This window comes from Eurytemora carolleeae, unplaced genomic scaffold (genome assembly GCF_000591075.1).
Source record: "Eurytemora carolleeae unplaced genomic scaffold, Eaff_2.0 scaffold202, whole genome shotgun sequence".
Lineage (NCBI taxonomy): Eukaryota > Metazoa > Arthropoda > Copepoda > Calanoida > Temoridae > Eurytemora > Eurytemora carolleeae.
In genome coordinates, this window is record NW_019396233.1 from 177,108 (window position 1) to 202,236 (window position 25,129).

Sequence of the window (25,129 nt, forward strand, 5' to 3'; positions counted from 1 at the left end):
AATTTGCAAAAATTGAATTTTTTATCGCAAAATCCAGTTATAAAGTAAAAATGTTTGCAAAAAAAATTGTCCAAAAAATTAAAAATTATACATTTTTGAAAAGCCCTTGACCATGCCATTTTAAATATGCAAAAAATTTTGCAAAATTTTAAATAACCTGATTTTTAATCAAGAAAAACTAAAAATGTGCAAAATTCCTTTGACAGGTTGTTTGCAAAAAATTTGCAACTTTTTTTTTGCAAAACTTCTGCAATTCGTTTCCTTATGTCATAGGCTTTTTAAAAAGCTAAATTTTATCAAAATCTGACAAGTGGAAGTGGGTCAAAACAAAGATTTAGTTAGTTACAGGAAAAGCAGTCATTCAGGCAGTGTGCCTGAGGACTCATGCAGTTAGTATTAAAGACCGGTTTTAAGCCTAAAGGGAGGGCTTTGGGTATGTAGGAAAAGTCAGAAAATTTCAACAGCCTTAGACCAATACTTTTTGAGTTATGTAAAAAAACTACAGGGGGGGTCAAATTGACCCCCCTCCCCCAGCAGGAATAGGGTTAAAGATATCCTATTCTAAAGTTTTCAGCTCGGTTAATTCTGAATATTGTTAAAGTGAGGAGCGCTTTTACAATATTTTTTAAAAATTATTCAAACAGCCGGAACTATCTGGATTTGGAAAAATTTAAACTTAGACAGAGTCTTCATCTAAAATTTAATCATTATAAAATAAAAAGAAACAGGGTATAGGCTTATGTTGAAAAATATTCAGTGCGGATTGCTACTAATCCTACTCCTAGTTGTTAAACGACTTTTTGTGTCTTTGCTACTTGGAACCAAGCAAAAACAACAGAAGCAGAGACACCTGGCAACCAACAAACCACATTTAAAATAAAAACAAATAAAGAATATCATGAAAATTATTAACTTTAAATGAATGCATTAAAAAAAACGATGATTTAAGATTGTAATATCTGATTTTTTTGCCAATACTCCTTTTAAGGTTCAAAAGTAATAATGCAGTTTGGTTGGAAACAATAGAATATAATTTACAAACTAAACTCCATTGCATGATTTGTTATCCAGATGATGCATAAATATTGTTGTGGTAACCCTGAAGATGGAGTAAATGATAAGCTATTGTTGACCTTTAAAAAAGGTCAAAAATATTCTAATAAAGAAATCAGAAAAAACCAAATATTCTATAACATTTATTTATGAAAAATAATATTGTTTTGAAATATTTGACCAAGACATAAAGATTGCAAATTGGTTGGTTAAGAAATTAATAAAGGAAAACGACAGACATCAGCAGCAACTTCATAAAAAAAATTTGCCTGTAAAAAATGTTGTAAGATATTATTCCTTCAAAGTCAAAAAAGGTAAAAGAGAGAAATCTATTAAATAAGACATGACTATTTAAGTCCCAACAAGCTAAATCACATTGTACATAAATTAGATAATGTTCATTTTTAGGAACAGTATCATTTGTTGACGTCATTTATTAACATTACAGGAATGAGAAAGCATACCCCAACAAACAAAAACCTGTGGAGTACATAAGATTTTCTGGTGTATTTGACAATAGTGGCCTGTGAATAAGCCGTGATTTTTCATGTGTTGTTGAGGTGAATGTCGATGATTTGATCATGGGTCTATGACCGAGATTTACACAAAGAAACCTTAAGTTTATTTCACAAGATGTGCACAGGATTTTTACATGAGAAAATTAATTTTCTCACATCTACTTAAATTACATTTTAAAAAGGGGGGGGGATATATAATTGATTTCTGATATATAAATATATTATAAAATATACTGTGTAAAAGTATATAATTATTAAAAAATGTTTAGAAACTAAACATTTTAGTTTATATTTTTCACATTAAACATCTTGAACATGTAAACTTTAAACTTTTCATATCACAAAGTGATATTTTAAGTCTAAATAATGTTCAAATATGTTAATGTGTTCATAATTATAAGAATGCTCCTAACTCCATATATCTAAAAGATCGATTTTCCAAAAAGGGGTTGTTAAGAAATACAATACAAAATTTAATGTGAAACTTTTCTATACATTCTGCTCATGCTTGTTAAAATCTGAAAAATTTATGCCAATTAAAATATTTCATTTTACTACCATAAACTTTTAGTTTCTAAAAGATGAGCAGAGACACTAAGTGTTGTGATTTTACAACTCTATTAACCCTATCTCTGCTGGGGTACTTGAAAACCAGGATATGCTGGGGGGGGGTCAATTTGACCCCCCTCTCTAAATCCCATGTTTGATGTCCAAATATGATAAATGATACATCATTGGAAAGCTCTTGTGCTCTACTTTTAGAATCTGCAAAAAAATTGGCAAATTTGCAGAAATAGAATTTTTTATTACAAAATCCAGTTATATAGTAAAAATGTTTGCAAACAAAAATTTGTCCAAAAAATGAAAAAATTATACATTTTTGAAAAGCCCTTGACCATGCCATTTAAAATATGCAAAAAAATTTTGCAAAATTTTAAATAACCTGATTTTTAATCAAGAAGAACTAAAAATGTGCAAATTTCCTTTGACAGGTTGTTTGCAAAAAATTTGCAATTTTTTTTCGCAAAACTTGTGCAATTCCTTTCCTTATGTCAAAGGCTTTCCAAAAAGCAAAATTTTATCAAAATCTGAAAAGCGGAAGTGGGTCAAAACAAAGATTTAGTTTGTTACAGGAAAAAGAGTCATTCAAGCAGTGAGAGTTTGTGGCAAAAACACATTTCCCACGATAGTTTCAGAAGAAGCAAATATTTCCATTTACTGTTAGCGCCGATTGAAGGATTCATAACTTTGATTGGATAATGATATAGATAGAAAGATAGATGTTACCGCCATACTATTTCTATTTGTCCAGAATAGACAACAAACACATAACTGAACCCTGATTGGATCAGGCGCTAATGGACTCGGCATACAGGAGTGTTACTTTAAGCGGCAACTCAAATTCTTTAAATTCGGTATCAGTTCAGAATCATGCCCCTGCCAGTGCCTTATTCTTTCATCTACTACTTGGCCCATCAGTTGTGGAAGAAAATAAACAATGCATTTAATTTGGTTTAATTATAAATCCAGATAAATTATGATGTATTGTGAATGTTAGATAAACTAGCTAGCAGTAGTATAGTATAAAAATAAACCTAGCATATAATTTGGTTTAATTATAAATCCAGATAAATTATGATGTATTGTGTTAGATAAACTAGCTAGCAATAGTGTAGTATGAAAATAAACAGTGCATTTAATTTGGTTTAATAATAAATCCAGATGAATTATGATGTATTGTGAATGTTAGATAAACTAGCTAGCAGTAGTGTAGTATGAAAATAAACTAATTATAAATCCAGATAAATTTAATGTATTGTGAATGTTAGATAAATTATGTTTTTTGTTAATTATATCAATTGTTATCATATCTTAAATTATTTACAAATATTTTGTTATTATAACATGTGTTTTTAAACCTTCTGTTACTGACCCAAAAAACATAATTTTTACTTACCCCGACCAACCAAGAGGATCCTAGTTTCTTTCTTAATAGTAAAACATATTTTATATAAAAACAATTTTTTTACTCCATATATAACAGGAATAGAGTTTCCCCTCAAAATCCGATTTTCTAATCCCTTTATCTAAACAACCTGATGTTGATATTTTTAAATAAAATTCTGGTAGATCAAGTAGTGTTAGTTTGAAATATCTTTTTTAAACGAAATATTTTTTATTTTCGTGAGCATATTTAATTTTACAATATTATACATATATTGTTAAAAAGTTTACACGAAAAAAGCATTTACAATATAGTTTTGCTATATTTTATTTAACGCTAGTGTTACAGTTAAACTATTCAAGATATTAAATTCTATGTGTCTCATTAAACAGAGATGTTTTACATAGTTTACATCATGGAATGCAAAACAAATTTTTTTGGCATTTCCTCATTAAGAGAGCCTTATTAGGTTCGTATAAATCCGTAAGAAATCAAAAGTGAACAAAGTGCATTCCGAGATCAGTCTGCTAAACGCATGTAATTTTGATAAGCTGAGTTGATATGAACACTGATCAAGATTGTATAATTTTAAGTCTGTTGGGATTCTAGTTAATCCAAATAGTTAAAAAAACAATCCGAGTTAAGAAAATAAACAAAAATTCGCTGAAATATGAATGTGAGGAAGGCTAACATTGAGAGTTAACCGCTCGCATACAGTTGACCGATTTAAGATCAGAATGGTTGGGATAGATTTTCAGGTAGTGTTTGGCCCTCCTTGTGTGCCTTAGTTGTCTTCGTATCCTTGCTACCGGGACAGCGTGCGTTACAGTTACTCAGCATACACCTGTACATAGAAAGTCTAAGTAATTTATCAGGACACTTATATGAGGTATACGTTACAACGGGTTCCAGGTTCGTATACCTCGGTACTATATGGGTATACGTTACAACGGGTTCCAGGTTCGTATACCTCGGTACTATATGGGTATACGTTACAACGGGTTCCAGGTTCGTATACCTCGGTACTATAAGCAATTATATTCATAGTTTAGTACTAATGTATTTCAATTAATTATTAATTTAAATTAAGATACTTGTACGAGGTTTATCCATGTCTGAGTACGTCTATCCTAGGTTTAAAACATTATCGGATTTCTAATTTATAGTACGCCTCTAGGCTACATACTTGTTATAAAAGATTTTGGATATAGTTACGTGCACGCATAGATATTACTTGATCTGCTTTTACTTTTCAGATATTTCATACATTATCTGAGACACCAATATAAGGTTTCCATTATTATGGATCAGGGTTCATGTACAGTCTACATTTCATATAATATCGAGCGACATGTATGTGAGGTTTACATTATTCAGGCTCCATGTCCGTGTGAGTCTATCCTTGGATACATACATATGTATGAATTATAATTAATACATTTACAGCGACGTAATAGTTAAGAAAGATTTATGGATATTGGTGAGTGTACGTGTATATATTACTTGCTATAAGGTATCTTTATCTCTTTGTAAAATGCCTACCTTAATTTAATAAGCTTTGATTTTGCTAAAATTAGTTTTAAGGGGGAAAAGATTGAGAGAGTCAGATAACCTTATACGTAGTTTGCATTCTGTTGTTAAAAAAAGAAAATTATTGAAAGCATGTTTTTGTTAAAATAAAAGAAGAATAAGAACCCTTGAAAAATTTCTCGAATCAGCTCTCCTCGGGGAACTCTATTTTTTACCGAAAACTCTATTTCTTACCGAAATATCAAAGGTTCACACAATCAGGTTGTAACGATTTAGGGAAAGAAAATTTATGTTTGTGGCAAATACTCAATGCCTTTACAAAGAGAAAAACTATCTATTTTTCAAATGGTTTAGAAAACAGGGCTAAATACAGGACTCCCAGAAGACCGGTGAGTTTTAAAATCTTATAACTTTTGTTGTGTATTTGAAAAACCCCGTATTAGGAAAAATTGTAAATAAGATTAAAGTATAATTGAAAGAATTAAAGTAATTTAGCCTTTTTAATGTTTTTTGGATTTAAACAGACAAACAGAAAGAAAAGCAAAGTATATATTTTATATATAAAATATAAATAGATAGATGCATTCTTCCTATGGGCCAGGGAGGGACATGCCTATTCAGTGCAAAACTGTGTAGATCTGAAGCCTATAATAAGACTCATCTCTAATTCAACTTCTAGGTTTACAAATTACAATATTTATTTCACTATTATGCAATTATGAAAAAAAAATTTAAATACTATTAAACTACAACTATCAGAATTTCTAAACATTTCGTTTAAAACACAATTTAAACTAAATTATTAAGAAATTCGAAACATTTTGTTTGAAATACCATCTTACTAAAGTATTCAGAAATTATGAACATTCTTAAAAAATACCCATGAAACTACAACAATCAAAAGTTCTGAAAATTTTGTTAGAAATATCGTGTAAACTAAAACATTCAGAAAATCTAAGCATTTTGTTTGAAATATCATAAAACTAAAGAATTGAGAAATTCTGAGCATTTTGTATGAAATACCATTCAACTGAAGCATTCAGAAATTCTGAACATTTTGTCTGAAATACCATTAAACTAAAGTATTAAGAAATTCTGAACATTTTATCTGAAATACCATTAAACTAAAGTATTAAGAAATTCTAAACATTTTGTCTGAAATATCATTAAACTAAAGTTTTAAGAAATTCTAAACATTTTGTTCGAAATACCATTTAACTAAAGTATTAAGAAATTCAAACATTTGTTTGAAATATCATTAAACTAAATATTAAGAAATTCTAAAAAAATTTGCTTGAAATATCATTAAAATAAAGTATTAAGAAATTCTAAACATTTTGTTTGAAATACCATAAAACTAAAGTATTAAGAAATTCTGAACATTTTGTTTGAAATACCATAAAACTAAAGTATTAAGAAATTCTAAACATTTTGTTTGAAATACCATAAAACTAAAGTATTAAGAAATTCTGAACATTTTGTTTGAAATACCATAAAACTAAAGTATTAAGAAATTCTGAACATTTTGTTTGAAATACCATAAAACTAAAGTATTAAGAAATTCTAAACATTTTGCTTAAAATACTATTAAACTAAAGTTTTAAGAAATTCTGAACATTTGTTTGAAATACCATTAAACTAAAGTATTAAGAATTTTTAAACATATTGTTTGAAATACCATTAAACTAAAGTATAAAGAAATTCCAAACATTTTGTTTGAAATTATCAGTTATCAAGACATTGTCCTGCTAGAAAAAACTGTTTAGTACAATAAGACGTAGTTAGCGATTAAGCTTAAACACTATTTTTTAAAGAAACACCAAGTATATAATAAAATGATGATTTGTATTCTTATTTGAAAGAAAATGATAACATTTAGGAGTATCTCTCATCATTATTTTTATAATTTGACAGTGACGCGCACTGCAAGGGTAGCCTGAGATGTAACGATATAATTTTCTGGAGCTGCGGATTGGACTGACTGCTGTATATAATGCTGGTCCTGTAGCAGTATTAGTGTTTGACTTTTTTTTAATTTATAGCATAACATTTGTATTTAAAAAAACTTATTTCATGCATTGGATCAGGTACAGGTTGGTCTAAGGGTGGGCTGTTTTTCAGAAAAACGTCTAAAGTAGCTTTTTTTTGTGTGATTTAAGCTAAATCTAACAACTATGAAAAGCCCTTGGGGAAATAACTTTAAAAGCATGTGTCACGTCTTTTAATTTGTTGAAAACTAAATTTTCGTTTTTGAAATTTTTTTGAAATTTTTCGTTCTTTTTTCAAATTTTTTTAGTACGTTAACTATTTCAGTAAATTCTTGTTTTGGGAGAGAAGGCCCATTATACAGCAATTTCAATAAAAAACCTATCAATTTTTAAGTTGTCAATAAACAAAAAGAGCAATTTAATGGGACTGTAAACCTAATTTCAAGTGACCCTCCATACAAAGATGGCAATGCCCGATTTACAACAGTATCCTTTAAAGCTTTGTCTGATCAAGTATGAATCAGATATTAATATTTGTAATTAAAAATATTAATTATTTTCAACTGTCAACTGTCAACATATACATTCAATGTTATTTAATAATTATAAATTGGTGATGATAATAAAAAAATTACGGGATTTGCATCATTATTTTTAAATTTAAGATTATTTTGTTAAAGAAAATAAAAAATTACAAAAAATTGAATATTTTATTCTCAAAAACTGTTTGAAATTATATCATTAAGACGACATGTAATTTGTCTTCTGCGCATGCGCCAAGTAAATATTTCGCTTTGCGCATGTGCTTAATTAATTTAAAGTCAAATCATTAGAACCCAGCCTCTCGCAGGCCCTATTTGTCGAGTGCATCTACCTGTTAAACGGGCTATAAACCAGAAACAATAACATATACATATCTGTATATTAAGGACAACCAGTGAAAGGAGAAATTTAAGCTAACCCCCAACCCAATTCATCTTTTTGCATTTTCCGCAAAAAAATATCCACAACAAAATTTTGTTCAAATTAAGATCTGTAAATGCAATTTATATTTACAATTTCTTAAAGAATTATTTGCTCAAAATTCCCTAGGTGGCATTTCCATAAAATTGAGATTATACCTAAGTTGACTGCATGATAAATATATTTCAAGGAAAAAATATAAAGTGTTTTAACTCCAAACATTATAGTCCATTTTTACCAGTGTGTCTAAGGATATTTAATTGCTCAACGTCAACGCTTTACTAGAATTTACTATCAATTTTTAATATATTTACCAGTTTTGAAAAATAACTTTAACAATTGTGTAATGAAACATTCTTGGACAATTGAACATTGTTACTCAACATATCATTTTTTTATATCATCACATCTTTAAAATTCAAATATAATGGTTGTTAAACTGTAATTTCCCCATTTTGTTTCTTCTACCCCCCCCCCCCCCTTCTTCCTGCTCAACCAATATGGGGTAGTTTTACTCTAGTATATGGTAAAAATTCTAGGCAACAACTCATATTATCAAATATTCAGCGTGAGACGGTTTTACAATTTATTATTATTATTTTATACAAACACGAATAAATGAGATGATACTATACGATCGATGTAAATGAATAATAATCAGGGTGAGGTGGATCTTCAGGGTAACCTATTATTCCCGGAGTTGATTCACAACTAACTCCTCTCTCTCAGGGTTCGCTCCACCCTAGCTTAGATCTTAACCCTAGCTCCCCTGGCTGGGTGGGCCGACTCTCCTGCCCCTGCCCTCTGGAATAACGGAACAATGGCGTCACTTGGGTTATTTATAGATATGTTTTGGCTTGTTAGAATTATTACGTAAACACAACTAAAACCATTATAATTCTGAAGTTTGTATAAGGGGTGGAGAGGGGGGCATGATAACTATGATTGCAGCGATCTTGAGGTCTTTTGAATCCCTGATCGTAAAAGATCAACAAAATCATACCATCATTACATTACATAGAGTCATACACCTCCGCCTTTTTAACCCTATCTCTGCTGGGGTACTTGAAAACCAGGATATGCTGGGGGGGGGTCAAGTTGACCCCCCTCTAAATCCCATGTTTGATGTCCAAATATGACAAATGATACATCATTGGAAAGCTCTTGTGCTCTACTTTTTTTAATCTGCAAAAAAGCAAAAATTGAATTTTTTATCGCAAAATCCAGTTATAAAGTAAAAATGTCTGCAAAAAAATTTGTCCAAAAAATTAAAAATTATACATTTTTAATCAAGAAAAACTAAAAATGTGCAAATTTCCTTTGACAGGTTGTTTGCAAAAAATTTGCAATTTTTTTCGCAAAACTTGTGCAATTCGTTTCCTTATGTTAAAGGCTTTCCAAAAAGCTAAATTTTATCAAAATCTAACAAGTGGAAGTGGGTCAAAACAAAGATTTAGTTTGTTACAGGAAAAGGCAGTCATTCAGGCAGTTAGTATTAAAGCTCGGTTTTAGGCCTAAAGGGAGGGCTTTGGGTATGAAGGAAAAGTCAGAAAATTTCAACAGCCTCAGAGCAATACTTTTTGAGTTATGTAAAAAAACTACAAGGGGGGGTCAAATTGACCCCCCCCCCCAGCAGGAATAGGGTTAAGGTTAAATAATGACCCTACAGACATCTTAACTGAGAACATTAAGAGAACACTTATTCTTTTAACATTACTATCCTCTCTTCTCTCGAGTCAGAACAAATTAAATAATTTTTTATTTAACAAAACATACAGATTTACATCAAGAAATAATAAAAACGATTTTTTTTCTAAATCACATTAAAAGATAAAAAGTAAGATGCTAACTGCTATATTAGTAATTATGAAAAGTATTTTCCCTGCACTACAAGAATAACACTTGTTGTGACAAAATTGAAAATATCTAGAAAGCAGAATCCGAAGAGTATTCCAACACAGCCTCCAAACTCTGCAATAAACTCCCAGAATGTGTAGATATACTCACTCTTCAGAACCTGGATATTCCTGGGCTTCCTGATTATTAGATAGTTCTTCTGATCAGATATCTAAAAGAAAATAATAAAGACTTCTTTCATTAATATAATAACTATGTTATCAAAAAGTAAATTAACAAACCAAATCACTGTAGAGCAGTTCAACATTCAGGATACTTTTCCTGCAGGGTTGCAAACATTTACTGAGACCAAGCTTAACATTTTTAGAAAGCTTGGTCAGTTCATTTTCATATGCTTCTATAGCAGATTTATATTCCTCTAAGTAGGCAATGACAGATAAAAATCAAGCCTATTTTACGCATTATTTTGATTAGCCAATCACATTTGTTTAATGAATTATTTCCTAATTTGACCTTATCCCAGGAGCAGGTGAAGGCAGTCAGCCATGAGCCACCACTATTTCCCCTTCCATGCCACATAATAGCTTTTTTCTGTTCCGGCAGCCATGAGCCACCACTATTTCCCCTTTTGTACCACCACATTTGACTCTTCCGGGCAAAACTACTTTTTTAAATGGTATATTTAGGGCATTAAAGTGTGATTTTATAAAATCCAGACGCGTCACGCAAAAAAAGCACAACTCGAACCATTTTTTCAATTCTACTTAAGATTAATATTTTGTGTGTTGAATTCTTAAACTGTTTTACAATGAAATTTTTGACAAATTTGACTGAGTATTACATCTTGAAATATCACAAAGTCTAATGATTATTCAATTACTGAATTATTATTCTAAATCCATCTTAAAATCACTCATTAACCACCTTTGTGATATTATGCAATACTCAGTCAATGTGACACATGTTTGTACATTTATTAAAGATATTTTACTCAAATGATAAGAAATAATGGTCTATTTTGATTTTTAAACAAAGACTCCCCTTTTTTACTATCTTGTAAATGGCAAAAAGAGTTTCTCAATTACAAAGTAGGAAAAGTAAACAAGGTTGAGAGTGTAACATGTAGGGTAGAGACATGATTGAATTTAGTTTAATGATATTTAATCTCTTGTTCAGTGAGAAGGAATAATTTGGCCACATTTTTTAATGTTATTGAGAAAGTTTACTGTCAATATTCCTGAAATAAATTGTGGAAGTGTCACTGGTGGTGCTGGTCCTGGTGGTGGTGGTGGTGGAGGCGGTCCCTGTGGTGGTGGTGGAGGTGGTGCTGATGTTGATAGAGGTGGTAAAGGGGATGGAGGTGGTCCTGGTGGTGGTATAAGTAATTCTGATATTGTTCCGGTAGGTGACAGAACAGTTTCTTTGTGTAGACGTACTGAGGTATATTTTGCTGGTAGAATGCATTTCATATACCTATTTCCTGGATTCCTTAACATTATTCATATTACCGATTAAAAAAAATCACTGTTTTTTTAAGTGTTTAATTATGGTTACAAATAATTTAGCTGCACAATTATTTAACCAAGTGCGCTTGAGCTCTACTTTTTATAATCTTTTGTGTAAAAAGATATTTGAACAGCCCCAGATTATCTATATAATAAACAAGACATTTATATATATATATATATATATGTTTCCTATAACTGGCCAAACGGCTGGAAAATTGGGCTGATTTTTTTGTGTAAACTCATGGCCGGCCGGTGGGTGTCTTGGCTAAAAAAAATTTAGATTTAAAAAAAAACTTTTTAATTTTATTTCAAAAATTTTTTTCCACAGGCCACACCGGTCCCTTCAGCTAGTTACCTTCAAAATAATTGTAAACACCAGTAGGTACTGTTAAACATATCATGTTATATTTTTTGAATTCTTACTTCATATTAAAATAGATGCATCCAAATGTAGTGTTAAACTCTTGTGCTATATATTCATCTCTGCATGAATCATAGTCAACTGAATTCATGCAGAAATTATCTTCTTCAATACTGTGAATCTGTTTAGCATTCATAAGAAGAATTTTGTTCTTATTTAGCGTTTCTCCTGGAAGCTTTAAAGAAGTATAACCAGTAAGAAAGCTGGGGTCATGAAGGAAAACAGCATCAAATCTATTACATTTATGAACCATTTTGATTTCTTCTTCAGTAAAACTCATTGTTTTACACTGATAAATAATTGAACTATCTTTCCATATAACCATCTCTTGTAAAATATCTGTATATTTAATCCATTCAGCATTTGCTTTACCTTTTTGAAATATTTCATTAAATCGTTTAACAACTGTAATATTGTCCATAGGCCAGGATGTCAATATATTGCAAATTGATATTGAAATGTTCAGGTTAGGATCTGTTTCCATGTATTCTACTTTAGTTCCTATCAAGTTACTCTGCAGCTTCTGTGTTGAGAGTGTAAGCTGGTAAAGTAAAGCAGCAAATATTCCAATAACAATACAAAGAAATATCTTGAATCCAATATTTTGACCAAGTTTTCTTCTGATTAAAAATGCAAAACCTAGCACACTAAACACAAGATTGAGGGTTTAGTGAACATTAAAATACATACTTTATTATACCTGTATCCTAGTAGTAACCCTGCCCATCCTCATATTTCTCCAATAAGAGAAATCATATCATAGGATGAATAAACCTGGTAAAAAAAACTGTTGAACTGTAGTTTTGCAGCTTTCAGGTGGCTAGTAAAAGTTTGCTCATACTTATAAAATTAATACAAGGGACTATTTTTCATACTTAAGAACTCTAAACTAGACACATAGTCATTTTTAACAAACATTTTGTATCCCCTTAACTTTTGTTTCTGGGTTCACAAATAACAAAAATGTTTATCAAACAATTAAACTTGATTATGAGGTAAGTAATGGGTGGCAGATCTTGTAGGGTTGTTAATCCTTTTTGAAAATGGTCTTTTTTTATTCATTTTTCAATCGTTTTATAAAAAAGATTGTTTCATTTTGAAAAAAAACGATCATTTTTTAAAACAATCGTTTAAATGATAAGCAACCATTTTTTATATTATTGTTTTTACAAAACCATCGTTAACAAAGGGTCGTCGTTAACAATCATTTTTTAAAACAATCATTTTAAAAACAACCATTTTTAAAAACAATTTCCATAAAAAAACAATCTTTTTTAAAACGATCATTTCATTTTTTGTTTTTTTTGTCCTCGTTTTCATAACGAAACAAACATTTTTAAATAAAAAATGAAAACGGTCTATCCCTTATCATGAGTTGTCTGTTTTTAACAGTGTTTACATATAGAGTTAAGTATTTTTACTATGAAATAAAAATGTTCTTTATCTACACCAAACATTATCCTGGTATGTAAATTCTGGTATGTAAATATCAAAAGTGAAAGTTTAGCCTACACACCTCTTTTACCAGTGCTGATGAGGGAAAATCTAGGCCAAATTGAAAAGGTTTACTAAAACCACGATTATCGAAGCTGAAATATTTGTCGTCCAGACTGGTAAGAGTAAATGTTGTCTGAAGCTTTATGATTGGGTCATTGCAATCACTAGTTTTTTTCACATGCTCTAACTGAATTGTTAGATCTTTAAATGAAGATTCATCAATGCCTTTAGTAATGGCTTTAGTTTCTGTAGATTTCAAGATATTCTTTATGTCATAATATTGATAGCTTTTTGCCACTCCGTTTAGAATGCAATCATCATATGAGTAATATTCATTATATCCATCTTCAAAAAGTCTGGTTTGATTCAAAACATCAAGGTGAAACAAATGTGATGAATAGTGAATAAATCCTCCGTTTCCCCTAAAATAATATGATAAAGGTTAAAAACTATTAAGCTTAAAAAACAACAACATTTTCACTAACATAGTTGTAAGAGAATGACAAAACTTTATAAATCTAGTTTCTATATTCAAAAATAAAACTGCTCAACTATCCCTTTTTATTTATTGACTACTGTGTGATTCTTTATCTCACTTGAAAATCGGAACTCAAAGTTCTGGTCTCACATAAACAAGTTAAAAACATAGAAGATATTTTATTTATCTTTGAACCTGACACAATATAAATCCTTAAAAACTAAGTACTAGGGAGAAAATACATGAATACGAGCCTTGGAAAACTTGGAAATAGAAAAGGGGAGCAAAAGCAAAAGTAATAAAGAAAACTTCAAAACCTGAATAGACGGAATCACACGCAGTTTCACTCTGGAGAAATTTCTGTTCTGAATTCGAATTGGGGAGAAATCAAGCCCCTTTTTTATACTCCCAAGGAAGCAGGAATCTGCGCGCGATAATTAGACTATATGGATTTTGATTGGTTATTGATATTTATAATGATACATAATTGGGTAGAAAGGGTTCCAATTGGTGGGGATAGGGGAGAAGAGGGTCTTTTAATTATCGCAATTATTATAATTGCGTGGCATGAGCTCTGATTGGCTGAGGGGTTCAAAAAGAAGGGGAGAAATTTCACCATGGAGTAATTATATGTCATTCAGTGGGGGAAAAGCGGAAGTTTTATAATTAGAAAAGAAGGGGACGTATCTCACCCCTCAGTAATTATGAACAATTAAATTCATTCAGGAATTTGCTAGAACATGGATAGTGAATATATACATAGTTAAAAGAATTGACAAATTAAATGAACATACCTTCCATATAGAAAGGTTGTATCTTTGTTCATGAAACTGAAGCCCTGTCTTCCTGGTCTAAGAAGCTGGCCTGTTATATGAACATATATTGTTAATTCTTTCTTTGCTATAATTTCCATTCTCTTGATTCTATTCCAGTGTTTTAGATCCAGTGTATGACAAGTCTCAATAAATGTCTCAAACTGTGGTGTGTTGATGGAATATGAAATGTACTCAGAACCTTGATTTTGTGATGAATCAAAGATAGTGATAGAATTTCCATCTTCCAATACTAATTCCATCCATTCTAATTTATCTCTTAGTCTTGTTATGTTATTCCAAAATGATGTGGAATCCCCCACATAAAGATCATTAGGTTGGTTGTCTTGATAAATATTCTCAGCAGAACAAAAGGATATGCTGATATTATTAAGATTATCCACTATTTTAACATCCATTAATTTTTCCGTTTTTATGAGTTTGACTCCACATTGAATCACTATAATAAGGACTCCCAGCAAACATGCAATTTTTAAAATCAATCCACTCTTTGATAAAATTGCTTTTTTAAATGTAACAGTCATAGAACTACAAATTTGACTCTCTACAAATTCAAAAGCTCCAAGTATTGAGACGCCAAGAAAAAGTCCAACCCATCCACCAAATTCAGTAATAAAGGAAATCAAAGAATAGCTTTCATTCATTTCTGAATACATAACAGATGATGGAATTTTGATGATGAACCCTGGGGTAAATTGTCTGAAATATTTAGCTGGATTTGTCAATATATTAAGCCAATTCACTGGGTTTTGTTTCAAGATTATTTTTACTTTCATACAAGGAGGGATGCATTTGTTTAAACTTGATTGAACTACTTTCATAGCTTCTGAAGTCCCTGTAGAGTTAATGCAGGATGACTCATTATTTAGTTCGTTCCAAAAGGAAAGATGACATTGATTCTGAAGTTGATGAAATATTGTATTTTCTACACAAGAATCAAAGGTTTGAGCATGAGTATCTTCTGTACACTCTGTGCTTGATGTAGAAATATGTTTCTTGGCATTTACATCTAACTCTATTTCAACTTTGTGGTCAATATTTTTAATTTCTATCAGTTCATTTCTTAGATCAGTCATCAGAAGTTGTTCTCTCTTGTGAATGTATAAATAAACTTCTCCTAAACATAAATATTTCAGTATTTTATTTTATTATTTATGTTTGCTACAATAACCACATATTACAATTAGACATTTTAAGATTTCTATGACATAAACTGATTTTTAACAGAACCAATTAAACCATAAATGGCTGTCTTTAATGATTGGCCCTAGACTTCAGGAGGGTCAAGAGACGGACATCCAGGAGGTTTGGAGATTGAAGAAGGTTGGTGGAGGGGGAAATACTCACAAAATTTATTTAAATATTTACTTTGCTGAAATATTTGTGCTGCTATGGTTTCATGTACCAAATAAAAAAAAATAGAATGTGTAAGTTTTAAGGCAAATATAACTCAGCAGTAGGAGTTTTAGATTAACCAAATTGACTTAGATACTACCTGTGTCTTTAGTCGGATTAATGCTTAGTTTTGAAAACTGCGATAAATTTTGAGTCCAAGTATAACAAAGCAAGGTATAGTTATCTACATAGGGGTACATCTTCCGTCTAGCAAAATGAAAAATTAAGTTATATTGGAAATATTAACAAAAAATTCTCCATTGCCTATACCTGAAAGTAAATTCGTCTGATTTACTCTGTAACTGTGAAATCCAATCTGTATCATTGATCAACACTCCATCAAACTGTAGTAATAGATCTGAGATCCTGAATTTGGTTCCTGAAAGTGCTAAAAACTGGTCAAGTCTTGAATCCTCATTCATTTCACAAGATTTGTTCTAAATATACAAATAAGTTTAGCATAGAAATAATCCTGCAATGTTAATTTTCAAATATGTGATTCTTACCTCTTTTGATGCCAAGCAATTTGTAGGATAACCTATAAAAAACATGTTTTTCAAAATCAAAAGTCAAATTTAAAATGATATAAAATATCCATTCCTGTTGTAAAATGAAGATATTGTTCAACATCAATTCTTTTACATAGAGACAGCATTAGATCCGGCACTGCTTCTAAACAGAGTATCCAGAAAACATTGTATGCTTGACTTAATTTTGTGCTGTTAAAGAAACAATTAAAGAATCATCTTAATAATCTTTAAGTCATACACTTACCCTGCAAAGCAATCTCCTGAACTTGAGTTGACATAGGGCTTCTCATATATTTACATGCAGTGTTGTATCCTTGTCTCATTGTTATACCAATACATATCCCAGTAAATATCATCTATTGTACATCACCTTAAATTTACTTCCTTACAGTTAATAACTTTAAGTTAAAGGGAATTGGTTTTATCATTTGGACAAGAATAGGCTTATAATTAGGGCTGGGCAAAGTTCCATTAATTAAAAAAACGGTAAATGCTGTTAAGGAATGGACATCCCATTCTAAACTTTAAAACGGCTACTGAAATTTACTTTTTTAATGGTTGGAACTAACAGCTAGCAGAACGGATAAAAAAAGTTGGAATGTGCCCAGCCCTACTTATAATCTGTAAATACTAAAGAAAATTTGGTTAAGACAATTTAGTAGTCCAAAAAAGAAACACTTTATACCACAACATTGGTTTCCAAGGGAAATACATTGCATACATTTGTAATCGATTGTGTGTAATAATGATTTAATTGTCAAAATTGCATTGCAGGGGCTTCCTTACAAGAAAAGAAGTGGAGACTGAGTACAGGAAATACAGGAAATATGAAAACACAGGGTAAATGGGAATACAGGGAATATAAAAACAGCTGGAGACAAGGTAAATGGGAATACAGGGAATATAAAAACAGCTGGAGACAGGGTAAATGGGAATACAGGAAATATGAAAACAGCTGGAGACAGGGTAAATGGGAATAAAGGAAATATAAAAACAGCTGGAGACAAGGTAAATGGGAATACAGGGAATATAAAAGCAGCTGGAGACAGGGTAAATGGGAATACAGGGAATATAAAAACAGCTGGAGACAGGGTAAATGGGAATACAGGGAATATAAAAACTGCTGGAGACAAGGTGAATGGGAATACAGGTAATCTATTAAAACAGCTGAAGACAAGGTGAATGGGAATACAGGAAATACAAAAACAGCTGGGGACAGGGTAAATGGGAATAAAGGGAATATAAAAACAGCTGGAGACAAGGTAAATGGGAATACAGGAAATATGAAAACAGCTGGAGACAGGGTAAATGGGAATAAAGGAAATATAAAAACAGCTGGAGACAAGGTAAATGGGAATACAGGGAATATAAAAGCAGCTGGAGACAGGGTAAATGGGAATACAGGGAATATAAAAACAGCTGGAGGCAAGGTAAATGGGAATACAGGGAATATAAAAACAGCTGGAGACAGGGTAAATGGGAATACGGGGAATATAAAAACAGCTGAAGACAGGGTAAATGGGAATACAGGGAATATAAAAACTGTGCTGGAGACAAGGTAAATGGGAATACAGGGAATATAAAAACAGCTTGAGACAGGAATACAGGGAATATAAAAACTGCTGGAGACAAGGTGAATGGGAATACAGGTAATCTATTAAAACAGCTGAAGACAAGGTGAATGGGAATACAGGAAATACAAAAACAGCTGGGGACAGGGTAAATGGGAATAAAGGGAATATAAAAACAGCTGGAGACAAGGTAAATGGGAATACAGGGAATATAAAAACAGCTGGAGACAGGGTAAATGGGAATACAGGATATATGAAAACAGCTGGAGACAGGGTAAATGGGAATAAAGGGAATATAAAAACAGCTGGAGACAAGGTTAATGGGAATACAGGGAATATAAAAACAGCTGGAGACATGGTAAATGGGAATACAGGGAATATAAAAACAGCTGGAGACAAGGTGAATGGGAATACAGGTAATCTATTAAAACAGCTGAAGACAAGGTGAATGGGAATACAGGAAATACAAAAACAGCTGGGGACAGGGTAAATGGGAATAAAGGGAATATAAAAACAGCTGGAGACAAGGTAAATGGGAATACAGGAAATATGAAAACAGCTGGAGACAGGGTAAATGGGAATAAAGGAAATATAAAAACAGCTGGAGACAAGGTAAATGGGAATACAGGGAATATAAAAGCAGCTGGAGACAGGGTAAATGGGAATACAGGGAATATAAAAACAGCTGGAGGCAAGGTAAATGGGAATACAGGGAATATAAAAACAGCTGGAGACAGGGTAAATGGGAATACGGGGAATATAAAAACAGCTGAAGACAGGGTAAATGGGAATACAGGGAATATAAAAACTGTGCTGGAGACAAGGTAAATGGGAATACAGGGAATATAAAAACAGCTTGAGACAGGGTAAATTGGAATATAGGGAATATAAAAACAGCTGGAGACAAGGTTAATGGGAATACAGGGAATATAAAAACAGCTGGAGGCAAGGTAAATGGGAATACAGGGAATATAAAAACAGCTGGAGACAGGGTAAATGGGAATACAGGAAATATAAAAGCTGCTGGAGACCAGGTAACTGGGAATACAAGGAATATAAAAACAGCTGGAGACAAGGTAAATGGGAAGACAGGGAATATAAAAACAGCTGGAGACAGGGTACAAGAAGAACAGGAAATATAAAAACTGCTGGAGACCAGGTAAATGGGAATACAAGGAATATAAAAAACAGCTGTTGGAGGGTACAGGGAATGCAGGGAATTTAAAAAAAAAGAGCTGGAGACAGGCTGGAGATGTTCCATTCAGTTAACAGTAAACCTTGTGGTTTAAATTGCCCAACTTGTTCCTACATAGAGCCTGGAACAGTTATACAATCCTCTAATTCCAGCAAGAAGATTGAGATTGATGGAACTTTCAACTGTAAGACCAGAAATGTAGTTTACTGTATTACATGTGAACACTGTAAACTACAATATATAGGACAGACAACAAAGAGAAGTAGAACCAAAAAAGGAAACAGGAGAGTTTCATTCAACGATACTCACTGAAATTTTTCATTGTATTTACGTAAAATTTTGTTAATTAGATTGACCCCCAAGTACATGCCCAGTCCCCACCACCACTTTATGCACATACATCTAAACAGTTTGTTATCTTCGTGACAGAAACAATCTCAAGGAATAATAATTGTCTTAAAACATTTTTTTAAAGTGAATAGTTGCAAATTATCTTTCTTTCATCTCATGACCTGAGTTCGATTCCCTTTTGTCCAATTTTTTTTTAACAATCTTTTTTGTTTATTTATTTTCTTGTAGTTTTTAACAAAATTTTTTCTAATCGATTTTGATGATTATCATATCGTTAGAACTGACGAGGGTCAACCCAGACCGAAATATATTTTCAATAAATGTGGAACTAACATCTACTTTTTTTACTCTACAGAGGTTTGGTCCATCACTATCACCGAATTTCAAAAGTATTTTTGTTCTTTTTTTCTTAGGGATATCTATCTTATTAAGGACATAAATACAGGGAATATAAAAAGCAGCCATGGAGGCAGGGGTATGGGGAATACAGGAAAAATAAATAACAGCTGGAGACAGGGTACTTGGAATATATGAAATATAAATAAACAGCTGGAAGTAGGGTACGGGTAATACAGCAAATATAAAAAACAGCTGGAACCAGGGTACGGGTAATACAGCGAATATAAAAACAGCTGGAAGCAGGGTACGGGTAATACAGCGAATATAAAAAACAGCTGGAAGCAGGGTACGAGTAATACAGCTAATATAAAAAACAGCTGGAACCAGGGTACGGATAATACAGCTAATATAAAAAACAGCTAGAAGCAAGGTACGGGGAATACATGGAATATAAAAAATTAGCTGGAGACTGGGTACAGGGATTACAGGGAATATATAAAATCAGCTGGAGAGAGGGTACAGGGAGTACTGGCAAAATAAATAACAGCTGGAGACAGGGTACTGGGAATTCAGGAAATATAAAAAACAGCTGGAAGCAGGGTACGGGTAATACAGCAAATATAAAAACAGCTGGAAGCAGGGTAATGGTAATACAGCGAGAAACAGGGTACGGGGAATACATGGAATAAAAAAACAGTTGGAGACAGGACACAGTGAATACGGGGAATGTAAAAAACAGCTGGAGACAGGGTACAGTGAATACAGGGAATATAAAAAACAGCTGGAGACAGGATACAGGGGATACAGGGAATATAAAAAAACAGCTTAAGACAGGGTACAGGGAATATAAAAAACAGCTGGAGACAGGGTACAGGGAATACAGGGAATGGAATATAAAAAAAAACAGCTTGAGACAATGTACAGGGAATACAGGAAATATAAAAAACAGCTTGAGACAGGGTACAGGGGATACAAGATATACCAGGAAATACAGGGAACATAAAGTCAACATCACATTTTTTTATCTTTCAGTTTGTTCAGTTCTAATTTATTTCTGTTTGTTTTATGTGTAATTTGTATTTTCACTTAGTTTTTGTTTATTATTTAATTTAATAATCATCCAACAAATTTTTTCTGTATAATAGTTTGTTCAGAAAAATCATTCATGTAAAATTTAAGGTTTTAAATCTATAATTTTTTTTTTTTTGATTTAAAAACTTAAAACTTAAATTTTTAGCATTTCGTTTTTTTATAAATTAAGGTTTGATATTTTTTCTAAACCCCAAATAAAACAAAAAACAATAGCAAGTTTTACAATCGTTTCTGAAAACTGCCTAACCTTAGACACATTTCTTTATGGGAACTCAATTGACCCCATGAAATGTTGATGTCTGAATTTTTCTCAAAAATTTTGAAATCCCCATAGGAAACCCTGAAAAAATATGCGACATTTTTTAGCTTTATGAAGACGACATAAAAGTGTTTAAATGTGTATACCCATGTATCTATTTACAGTTATCATTCGTTCATAGTGGGCCAATAAAAACTATAAAAAATGTAATTTAGTAATTTTTTAAAAAAGAGTAATGTTTATGTCTAATTCTAAAAAGGTTTAAATACCCTGCCTAGANGATTTACGTAAAAGTTCGTTAATTAGATCGACCCCCACCATCACTTTATACACTTTACATATAAACTTAACAGTTTGTTTTTAATCTTCATGACAGTAACAATGTCAATGAGTAATAATTTTCTTAAACATTCTTTAAAAAGTAAATATTTGCAATTATCTTTTTTAAATCTCAGGATCTGAGGTTTCCCTTTTGTCCAGTTGACAGCCCATTTAAAATTTTTTTTATGATAATCTGTTTTGTTTGTTTATTTTCTTGAGGTTTTTAACATTTTTTATTTTTTATTTTGATGGTTAGAACTGACGAGGGTCAACCCAGACCGAAATATATTTTCAATAAATGTGGAAATTGAAATCAATTAAAACAACCTACTCTAATTAGGCGGGTCCAAAAGTACATAGCAAATTATGATTTTTTGTTTGTATTATCTCGTGCTTTCTAGTTGAATAAAAAATATAAATAAATATGGAATATGTTGTTACGAATTAAATAATTTTACAAGTAGTTTAAAAGTTCCGTATCAAGTGAAATTGGTCTGTGCACACTGCACAATTTTAGTGTTTCATGTTTATTGGACTGTTTAAAATCATAACTTTAGTCGTAAAGTCGTCTTCCTATTAGACAGTTTTCCAGTTCGTAATGTAGTAGAAAAAAATCTTTAAAATACATGAGAAAAAGACTTAGATTAAACTGTGGATTAAAGTAATTTCAAATAGCTCTCAATGTAAAGATTGGCATGTCCGATTCACAACGGTACCCTGAAAAGCTTTGTCTGATAAAGAATGATGAAGATGCATTTGTTATCTTTGAAAATGGATATTTTTGAGTTGTAGTTTCTATTTATACATTTTTATAGTTCTAGACATGTTATTTGAGAACTACAACCAGCTTGTTTGTAACTTCAGTTTTAAAGCCGAGTATGACTTTTTAAATAAAAAAATTTCTGAGGAAGTTGAGTTTTGAGTCGCGGAAATTCAATGTGCATATTTAATATTTGTGTAACAGAAACTTAAGTAAATTGTAAGAATTAAGCATGTTTACAGCTTGAGAAACGAAGCTATATCCTCCAAATTATTGGTCAGATAAAATGAAAATGGGAACCGTTGTAAATGGTGCATATTCCACGATAAATAGAACGCCATTTTATAGGACAACAGTCATTAGAAAAAAATTAAGCAAGCTGCAAATTTGTAAATTACATTTAATATTTGAAATAAAATTTGGTTATACTTAAAAATAAAATGATTTTTTACTTTAAAAGAAGAAAAAGTTATAATTATATAAGATCCTTGTTTACAATACAATTTTACTTTTTTATTTTTTTCAAATAATTTTGCATATTTGAATTCACAGTGATCATGGCTTTTCAAAAATGAAATTTTATGATATTACGCGAACATTTCTATTTTGCACAATATTTGCTTAGAATCTTGATTTTGCAAAAAAATATTAAAACGTTTTTCAGATTTGCAAATTTATTTGCAGATTAATGAAGTAGAGCCCAAGGGCTTTTCAATATGTATCAAATGTTATAGATTTTGGGTAAACCAGATGTTGGCCTAAAATAAATGTTGCTTATACTAAAAACTTAAATGAATTTTTTACAAAAAAAAGAAAAAGTGATAAATATATACAAGACCCTTGATACAATACAAATTTATCTTATTAAAGTTTGTAAATATTTTCGCTTATTTAAATTCACAGTGATCAGGGCTTTTCAAAATTGAAAATTTATCATATTTCACAAACTTTTTGGCTATGCACAATATTTGCATCATAACTTAATATTGCAAAAAATGTATGAAATTTTGCAGATTTGCAAATCTTTTTTTGAAGATTAACGAAGTAGAGCCCAAGAGCTTTCCAAAAACAAATTTGGGGTAAACCAGACGTCAACCTGAATAGGGTTAATATTTCAAATAAATGTTGCTTATACTTAAAAAAAATTATTTCTTAAAAAAGAAGAAAAAATGATAAATATATAAAAGATAATAGACCCTTGGGGATTAAAAGATGGCATTCCTTGAGAAAATGAATTGGTGCATTGCAAAACTTTGGTTTTACTAATCCATCCATATTTGACAAGCATGCAATCCCCGATATAGTTGAACACACACTGATCATGTTTACTTATTGGTCAGTCTTTAGGGTATTTAAATTTTTTTTATAAACACATTTTTAAAAAAATTTTATACACAATTTATTACATTCTTATAAATCTTTTACGACCGAAAAAAGGTTTAACCTTTTTTGTTTGTGTTTTGGTTATTTTTTATTTTTTTATTTTAATTTCACCCTGCTTATAGGTAATGTGTGGGGTTTTCCAATTTTTCTTTTCCAAAGATAACAATATATAGAATTGGAAATTGATAAAATATCTATTTAATAAAGAATGAAATAATTGATAATCAATTCATTCAATACCTATGTTCGTCATACATGGTGTCTAATCCAATGACAGCTTGAGATGGGGGGGGAGGGGAGTCCTTGCTGTAACTTTGGGTTGTCTTCCATAGTGGGAGGGGGGAGGGGAGGGGGGGAAGGGAAAGGCTGTATGTATAAAATGCCATATTTTTCACAGTAGCTTTATGGTATATAGAAGGTTGTTAAAGTAGTAATATTTTAAATCTTAAAAAGATTTGTATTGATTTATGTATATAACTTTAAAAATTAAATGGTAGAAATGGTTTAAACAACAAAATTTAATAAATGTAAATATTTTGAAAAGTCGGTGGTAGCGGTACCACTGATTTATTGAAATCTTAATTTATTCAAGAATTTTTTTTTTCACTTTCCAACTACCGTCACTTCCTAGACTAAAATCAAGCAAGTCGTAAAGAAAAAAAAGAGGCAGTTTAAAGAATTTTTATATTTGAATTTCTTGCTAAACATTTTATTTTTTTTAGAATTTTTTCATTAAATTCTTATACTTTTGGAAGAAAAATGGTTGCTAACTACCATATTTATCTACTTTTATAAAAAAAAAATCTCCTACAGTGAAACCCTTAATAACGAATACATCGGAAGAATTTATATGAGTTTTATACTTTATTACGTAAATTTCAGTATTTGCAAAAAAAAAAAATAGCCATGAATATGCGGGAACAGTTTTAAAGAGTTCCATATAATCATTTAATTAAAAAACTAAATAACTGCAACATTCCATTATCAGAAAGTGAAGAATACGACGTTTTATAAATTCTTTCGATGTATTCGTTATTAAGGGTTTCACTGTATTTTTTAGCAAAAAAAGCAAAGGGGAGGGGGGAAAATCGAATATGTCCTGAGCTGGGAACTTTAGAATGGATAAACTTTAATCCTGACTTCTTGATCCGAATATCCACTGTGGAAACTTTTCATTTTAGTCCTTAATCCACTCTTTTTCTCTCTCCCTGGATATCTCCAATTCTCCAATGAGAATATTTCTGTTCTATAATTGGTTGTCCGCTTTTCTCTGATTGGCTGCTACAGTTTCTCAGATGATTACAGTTTTTCATACACTTTTAAGATAATCTTGCAAGATTAT